The sequence below is a fragment of the Colobus angolensis genome, unplaced genomic scaffold (assembly GCF_000951035.1).
Source record: "Colobus angolensis palliatus isolate OR3802 unplaced genomic scaffold, Cang.pa_1.0 Scaffold123, whole genome shotgun sequence".
Taxonomy (NCBI): domain Eukaryota; kingdom Metazoa; phylum Chordata; class Mammalia; order Primates; family Cercopithecidae; genus Colobus; species Colobus angolensis.
The window spans coordinates 10,513,034-10,521,234 of NW_012113475.1; the positions used below are offsets into that span (position 1 = coordinate 10,513,034).

Below are 8,201 nucleotides of genomic sequence, written 5' to 3' on the forward strand. Positions count from 1 at the left end.
ATATAAAACTTTGGTTAAATAAATTCATTGTAATCTTCTCTTATTAATCTATCTTTTTTAATATCCTAGATTTATTTTTGGTTTTTGGGGTACATTATATTTGTACATATTTATGGGGTATGTGTGACATTTTGTTACATGCAAAGAATGTGTAATGATGAAGTCAGGGTATTTAAAGATATCCATTACCTGAGTATTTATCATTACTATGTGTTGGGCACATTCCAGATCCTCTCTAACTATTTTGAAAAAAAGTTGTTCAACTATTGTTGTTAACTCCAGTTACCCTACTTAGCCATCAAACATTAGAACTTATTCTTTCTACCTAACTGTATATTTGTGATCTGTCTTTTGTTATAAGAATATCACCCATGAGGGGCCTATTATGGGGAGGGGGGAGGGGGAAGGGATGGCACTGGGAGTTATACCTGATGTAAATGACGAGTTGATGGGTGCAGCACACCAACATGGCACAAGTATACATATGTAACAAACATGCACATTATGCACATGTACCCTAGAACTTAAATAAAAAAAAAAGAAAGAAAGAAAAAGAAGCACCTGAAAAAAAAAAAAAAAAGAATATCACCCATGAACTTTGCAATAGGTGAGGAAAGGATATTACTTTTTCTCTCCTATAATGCCAGTTTTCCCATATTCTTGCCACTGACATATTGTTCTTTTTACTGTTAGTCAGTGTGTTAGGTTTGAAAATGGTAGCTCACTGAAATACTTAAAAAAAAAATTATTCTAGAGTGATACCAGCAAGATGGTGGAATAAGACTTTCTAGCATTCATCCCTCACAAGAAACATCAACTTGGACAACTATTCCTATATAAAAATACCATCACATGAGTTAAAGAATGCAAGTGAGAGGTTATAGTACCTGGGTATAACACAAATATAAGAAAAGATGCCTTGAAGAAGGTAGAAAGGACAGTTTCATATTTCCTGTGCTGCCTCTCCCTCAAGCCTGGGCAGCACAACACTGACAGAGAGACCCTTCACGGGGGCAAGGAAGGGAACTCTGAACTGTGTCCTAGATCCCAGCACCAGGCCCACCTCAGGAAAGTCTGGTGCCAGACTGGGTCCCACAGTCCCAGCTGCTAGGCCAGCCCCTGCAGCTGAAGGCCCACTACCACAGACCCAGGGCCAGGGTCACCCCTGCAGACCCTGACACTGGTCAGCCCCTGTGGACCCAGGCTTGAGACCAGTCCCCACTGCCCCAGGCTCCACAGGACCCAGTGTACCGCCACAAGATAAAGGCCATGTATGACAAGCCTACAGCTAACATTGCAGTCAATGATAAAAATCTGAAAGCTTTTCCTCTGAAATCAGGAACAAGACAAGGAGGCCCACTCTCTCCGCTTCTCTTCAATATAGTACTGGAAGTCCTAGCCAGAGAAATTGGGCAAGAAAAAGAAATAAAAGGCATCAAGATTGGAAAGGAAAAAGTAAAATTGTCTCTGGTTGCAGATGACATGGTGTTTTGTATAGAAAACCTGGCCAGGCATGGTGTGATCCCATGTGATCATGTCTGTGATCCCAGCCCTTTGGGAGGCTGAGGAACAAGGATCAACTGAGTCCAAGAGTTCAAGACCAGTCTGACCAACATAGTGAGATCCATCTTTATTAAAAAATAAATAAAATTAGCCAGGCTTGGAGGCACACGCCTGTAGTCTCAGCTACTTAGGAGGCTGAGGTGGGAGGATTGCTTGAACCCAGGAGATTGAGGCTGCAGTGAGCCATGATCACTCCACATCTCTCCAGCTTGGGTGGGTGACAGAATGAGACAGACAGAAAGAGGAAATAAAATAAAGAGGGAAAGAAAGAAAGAAAAAAGAGAAAGAGAAAGGAAAGGAGAGAAAGAGAGCCAGAAAGAGGGAAAGAAAGAAAAACCTAAAGACTTGCCCCTGCCCCCGCCCCCCACACACAAACTGTCAGAACTAATAAACAAAGTCATATAGTTGCAGGATACAAAAATCAACATATAAAAATCAGTGACATTTCTATATAGTAACAACAAACCATAAGAAAGCAATCCCTTTTACAATAGCATCAAAAATAATAAAATACTTAGGAAAAATCAAGAAAGTAAAAGAGTTGTACACTGAAAACTATAAAATAGTGATTAAAGAAATTCAAGATGCAAATAAATGAAATTATATCCTGTGTTTACAGATTGGAAGAACATTGTTTAACTGACCATACCACCCAAAGCAATCTACAGATTCATTGCAATCCCTATCAAAATTCCAAAGATATTTTTTAAAATTACGTTTTTATTTTTATTTTAAGTTACAGGGTACTTGTGCAAGATGTGCACGTTTGTTACACAAGTAAATGTGTGCCATGGTGGTTTGCTGCACCTATCAACCCATCACCTAGGTATTAAGCCAAGCATGCATTAGCTATTTTTCCTAATGCTCTGCCTACCCCTACCCCGCTCCCTGACAGGTCCCAGTGTGTTTTGTTCTCCTACATGTGTCCACGTGTTCTCATTGCTCAGCTCCCACTTATAAGTGAGAGCATGTGGTATTTGGTTTTCTGTTACTGTGTTAGTTTGCTGAAGAGAATGGCTTCCAGCTCCATCCATGTTCCTGCAAAGGACACGATCTCATTCTTTTTTATGGCTGCATAGTATTCGGTGGTGTATATGTACCATATTTTCTTTATCTAGTCTATCATTGATGGGCATTTGGGTTGATTCCATGTTTCCAAAGACATTTTTCAAGAAATAGAAGAAACAATCCTAAAATTCTTATGGAAGCACAAAGAACCCCCAAGTAGCCAAACCAATCTGGAGCAAAAAGAGTAAAGCTGAAAACATCTCACTCCCTGACTTCAAAATATGCTACAAAGAGATAGGAATCAAAACAGCGTGCTACTGGCATAAAAACAGACCCATAGACCAATGGAATAGAACGGAGAACCCAGAAATAAATCCACACATTTACGGTCAATTGACCTTTGGCAAAGATAGTAAGAACACACAATGGGAAAAGGACTGTCTCTTCAGTAAGTGGTGTTGTGAAAACTAGGTATCCACAGGCAGTAGAATAAAACTGAACCCTTATCTCACACCATATATAAAAATCAACTCAAAACAGATTAAAGACTTAAATGTAAGACCTGAAACTGTAAAACTACTAGAAACCAATATGGAGACAAAGCTTCTTGACATTGGTCTGGGCAAAGATTTTTTAGATATGGCTCCAAAAGCACAGAAAACAGAAGCAAAAAAGGACAAATGGGATTGCATCAAATGAAGAAAAAAAAAAAAACAACTTCTGCATAGCTAAGGAAATGATCAACAGAGTGGAAAAAAAAATCCTACAGAATTGAAGAAAATATTTGCAAACAATACATCTGATAAGGGGTTAATATAAAAAATATATAAGGAACTCAAACAATTCAAGAGCAAGGAAACAACTCAATTAAAACAATGGTCAAAGGACCTGAATAAATACTCTGTTTTAATGTGTCCCCCAAAATTCACATGTTGAAAACTTAATCCCCTATGCAACAGTGTTGAGAGATGGGACACAATGAAGGTGACTGGTATAATGACAGAGCCTCATAAATGAATTAGTGTAGTCATGGGAGTAGGTCAATTATCAAGAGAGCAGGTTGTTATAAAAGTGAGCCTGGCCCCTCTTGCTTTCTCAGTCTTGTGTGCTTGCTTCTATCTTCTGCTGTTTCACCATGGATATTGTAGCACAAAGCCCTCATCAAATGCCAGCAGCATGATCTTAGATTTGTTAGCCTGCAGAACCATGAGCCAAGCAAACTTATATTGTTTATAATTTACCCAGTCTGTGGTATTCTGTTGTAGCAACAGAGAATAGACTAAGACAATAGATATTTCTCATGAGAAGACATACAAATGGCCAGCAGGTATTTGAAAAAATGCTCAACATTAAGAATGACCAGGGAAATGCAATAGAAAGCACAATAAGATATTGCCTCATATCTGTTAGAATGGCTATTAACAACAAGTGTTAAAAAGGATGTGGAGAAAAGGGAGCTCTTGTACACTGCTGGTAGAAATGCAAATTAGTACATCCATTATAGAAAGACAGTATGAAGTGTTCTTTAAAAATTAAAAAGATAAAGAAAATGTGGCACATATATATCATGGAATACTACACAGCCATAAAAAAGGATGAGTTCATGTCCTTTGCAGGCACATGGATGAAGCTGGAAACCATCATTCTCAGGAAACTAACAAAGGAACAGAAAACCATACACATGCTCTCACTCATAAGTGGGAGCTGAAAAATGAGAACACATGGACACAGGGAAGGGAACATCACACACAGGACCTGTCAGGGGGTGGGGGCTTAGGGAAGGGATAGCATTAGGAGAAATAGCTAATGTAGATGATGGGTTAATGGGTGTTGTAAACCACCATGGTACGTGTATACTATGTAACAAACCCGCACGTTCTGCACATGTATTCCAGAACTTAAAGTATAATAAAATAATTAAAAATAGAACTACCATGTGATCCATCAATTTCGCTTCTGTGTATATACCCAAATGAAATGAAATCAGTATATCAAAGAGATCTCTGCACTCCCATGTTTATTGCAGCACTATTCACAACAGCCAAGAAGGGGAAACAACCTAAGTGTCCATCAACAGATGACTGAAGAAAATATGATATATATACAATGAAATATGATTCAGAAATCTGATTGTGATAAATAGGTGACAAAGGAAATAAGCCAGAAAGACAAATACTGCATAATCTCACTCCTTAAAAAAAGCAAGTTCTTTAAGGAATGGAAACAACTGATCATTAAAGTTGGAGACATACCGGTGATGATATGATTTATCTATAGCTTCCCTTGGAGAAGGTGTTTTGTTTATAGACAAAGATAATTTGATTACAACCAGGAACAGAGTCTGAAAGTCTGAGCTTCCCTTAGAACGTGGCTTTTTTTTTTCTTTTGAGAAGTGAGTCTTGAATTGCAGTGTGCTTTTTTATTTTTTTAAATTTTATCTTAGGTTGGGGCCACATGTGCAGGTTTGTTATACAGGTAAACTTGTGTGATGGGAGTTTGTTGTACAGATTATTTCATCATCCAGTTACTAAGCCTAGTATCCAATAGTCATTTTTTCTGCTCCTCTCCCTCCTCCCACCCTCCGCCCTCAAGTAGGCCCCAGTGTCTGTTGTTTCCTTCTTTGTGTTTATGAGTTCTCATCATTTAGCTCCTACTGAGGAGAACACGCAGCATTTGGTTTCCTGTTCCTGTGTTAGTTTGCTAAGGCTAATGGCCTCCAGCTCCATGCATGTTCCCACAAAGAACATGATCTCATTCAAAAAACAAAGTTATAAAAGCAGAGAGTAGAACAATAGTTTCCAAGGGCTGGAGGTCAGGTAAAAGAGTGAGAAGGATGTTGGCTAAAGGGTACATAGTTTTGGTTAGACAGGATGAATAAGTTTTGGAGATCTATTGTACAGCATGATGATGATGATAATAATGTATTACATACTTGAAAATTGCTGAGAGTAGATCTTAAATGTTCTCACCACAAAAAAGGTATAAGAGGTGATAGGTATGTTAATTAGCTTGACTTAATCATTTCACAATGTACACATAAATCAAAATATCACACCATATATAATTTGTATTTGTCAATTATGCCTTTGTAAAGGAACAAATTTTTATAAATAGTGAGGCTGAACATTTTTTCATATTTTTATTCATCCTTTGACATTCTTTCTCTGAGAACTGTCCATTTATGCCTTTTGTCCATTTTCTGGTTGGTAAGTTCCTTCTTTCCTTATAAATCTGAAAGATCCTCCCTCTAGCTGCCATCTCGCATCCCCGAGTGTGTGTGCCTAATCTCAGCTGGTCCACCCAAGATACCTGAGCACCAACCCTAGTCCCCCTAGCAGCCCCTTATCTGCTCCAACAAGATAAAAGAAATGATCATGAACCAGGAAAACCTCAAACTGCAAGCACAAGTGCGCACTGGTGGGAAAGGAACTGCTCACAGAAAGCAGAAAGAAGGTGGTTCACAGAACAGCCACAGCCGATGATAAAAAAAAAAAAAAAAAAGACAAAACAAAACACTTCAATTCTTCTTAAAGAAGTTACAGGTAAACAATATCTCTGGTATTGAAAAGGTGAATGTGCTTACAAAGCAAGGAACAGTAATCCACTTTAACAACCCTAAATTTCAGGCATGGCAGCAGACACTTTCACCATTACAGGCCATGCTGAGGCAAAGCAGGTAACAAAAATGCTACCCAGCCTCTTAAGCCAGCTTGGTGCAGACAGTCTGACTAGTTAAAGGAGACTGGCTGAAGTTCTGCCCAAACAACCTGTGGATGGAAAAGCACCACTTGCTACTGGAGAGGATGATGATGATGGAGTTCCAGAATTGTGGAGAATTTTGATGAGGCTTCCAAGAATGAGGCAAGCTGAACTGAGTCAACTTCTGAAGAACATAAAACTTGAAGTTGCTGGAAGCTGCTATTTTCTATTATGACTTCTTTTTAAGAAATGTTTGGGCCGGGCACGGTGGCTCAAGCCTGTAATCCCAGCACTTTGGGAGGCCGAGACGGGCGGATCACAAGGTCAGGAGATAGAGACCATCCTGGCTAACATGGTGAAACCCCGTCTCTACTAAAAAATACAAAAAACTAGCTGGGCAAGGTGGCGGGTGCCTGTAGTCCCAGCTACTTGGGAGGCTGAGGCAGGAGAATGGCGTAAACCCGGGAGGCGGAGCTTGCAGTGAGCTGAGATCCGGCCACCGCACTCCAGCCTGGGCAACAGAGCGAGACTCCGTCTCAAAACAAACAACAAAAAAACAAATAAACTATGAACTAGAAATAAATGGATAAAACTTGTGGCTGGTTGTGGTGGTTTGTGCCTGTAATCCCAGCACTTTAAGAGGCTGAGGTGGGCGGATCACGAGGTCAGGAGATCGAGACCATCCTGGCTAACACAGTAAAACCCCATCTCTACTAAAAACACAAAAAATTAGCCTGGTGTGGTGGCGGGCACCTGTAGTCTCAGCTACTCGGGAGGCTGAGGCAGGAGAATGGCGTAAACCCGGGAGGCGGAGCTTGCAGTGAGCTGAGATCCGGCCACCGCACTCCAGCCTGGGCAACAGAGCGAGACTCCGTCTCAAAACAAACAACAAAAAAACAAATAAACTATGAACTAGAAATAAATGGATAAAATTTGTGGCTGGTTGTGGTGGTTTGTGCCTGTAATCCCAGCACTTTAAGAGGCTGAGGTGGGCGGATCACGAGGTCAGGAGATCGAGACCATCCTGGCTAACACAGTAAAACCCCATCTCTACTAAAAACACAAAAAATTAGCCTGGTGTGGTGGCGGGCACCTGTAGTCTCAGCTACTCGGGAGGCTGAGGCAAGAGAATCACTTGAACTTGGGAGGAAGAGGTTGCAGTGAGCCGAGATCGCATCTCTGCACTCCAGCCTGACCACAGAGTGAGACTCCGTCTCAAAAAAAACAAAAAAAAAACCCTAAAAGATTATTGTGGATTATTATTTTCAAGTGTTTAAAGGATGCTGAGGTATATTCTTTTCCACAAGTTTTTAAAAATTTGATCTCAATAAATTACACATGCATTTGATCTCATAAATTACACATGCATTTATTTATTTATTTATTTATTTATTTATTTATTTATTTGATGGAGTCTCGCTCTGTCATCCAGGCTAGAGTGCAGTGGCGCGATCTCTGCTCACTGCAACCTCCACCTCCCGGGTTCAAGTGATTCTTGTGCCTCAGCCTCCTGAGTAGCTGGGATTACAGACCTGTGCCATCACACCCCGCTAATTCTTTTGTATTTTTAGTAGAGATGAGGTTTCATCATTTTGCCCAGGCTCTTCTCAAACTCCCGACCTTTCTGCCTGCCTCAGCCTCCCAAAGTGCTGGGATTACATGTGTAAGCCACCTCGCCCAGCCTAAAATTCTTTTTTTATACTAGTCCACACTGTCTTTTCTCATGAAAATGTATCATTAAGCAGGATTTTTCTAGTAGAGTCAGTTTTCCCTTTGTTACAAATGCATAGAAGATCAAAAACTAAATTAAAGCTAGAGGATCAGGATTCTTTTCTTCAGCTAAAAATGTGGGGGACGATGTCCCTCTTTCCTTCAGTTAGAACCAGTGCTAAACTATCTAGTAACTTACAAGATTTATTTTAGTGACCCTT

General features: G+C 40.1%; 1 pseudogene; it reads left to right on the forward strand.

Annotated features, from left to right (window-relative positions):
- The first annotated feature begins 5,936 nt into the window (after nucleotides 1–5,936).
- On the forward strand, nucleotides 5,937–6,441 carry LOC105505228 (annotated as a pseudogene).
- The last annotated feature ends 1,760 nt before the right edge of the window (nucleotides 6,442–8,201 follow it).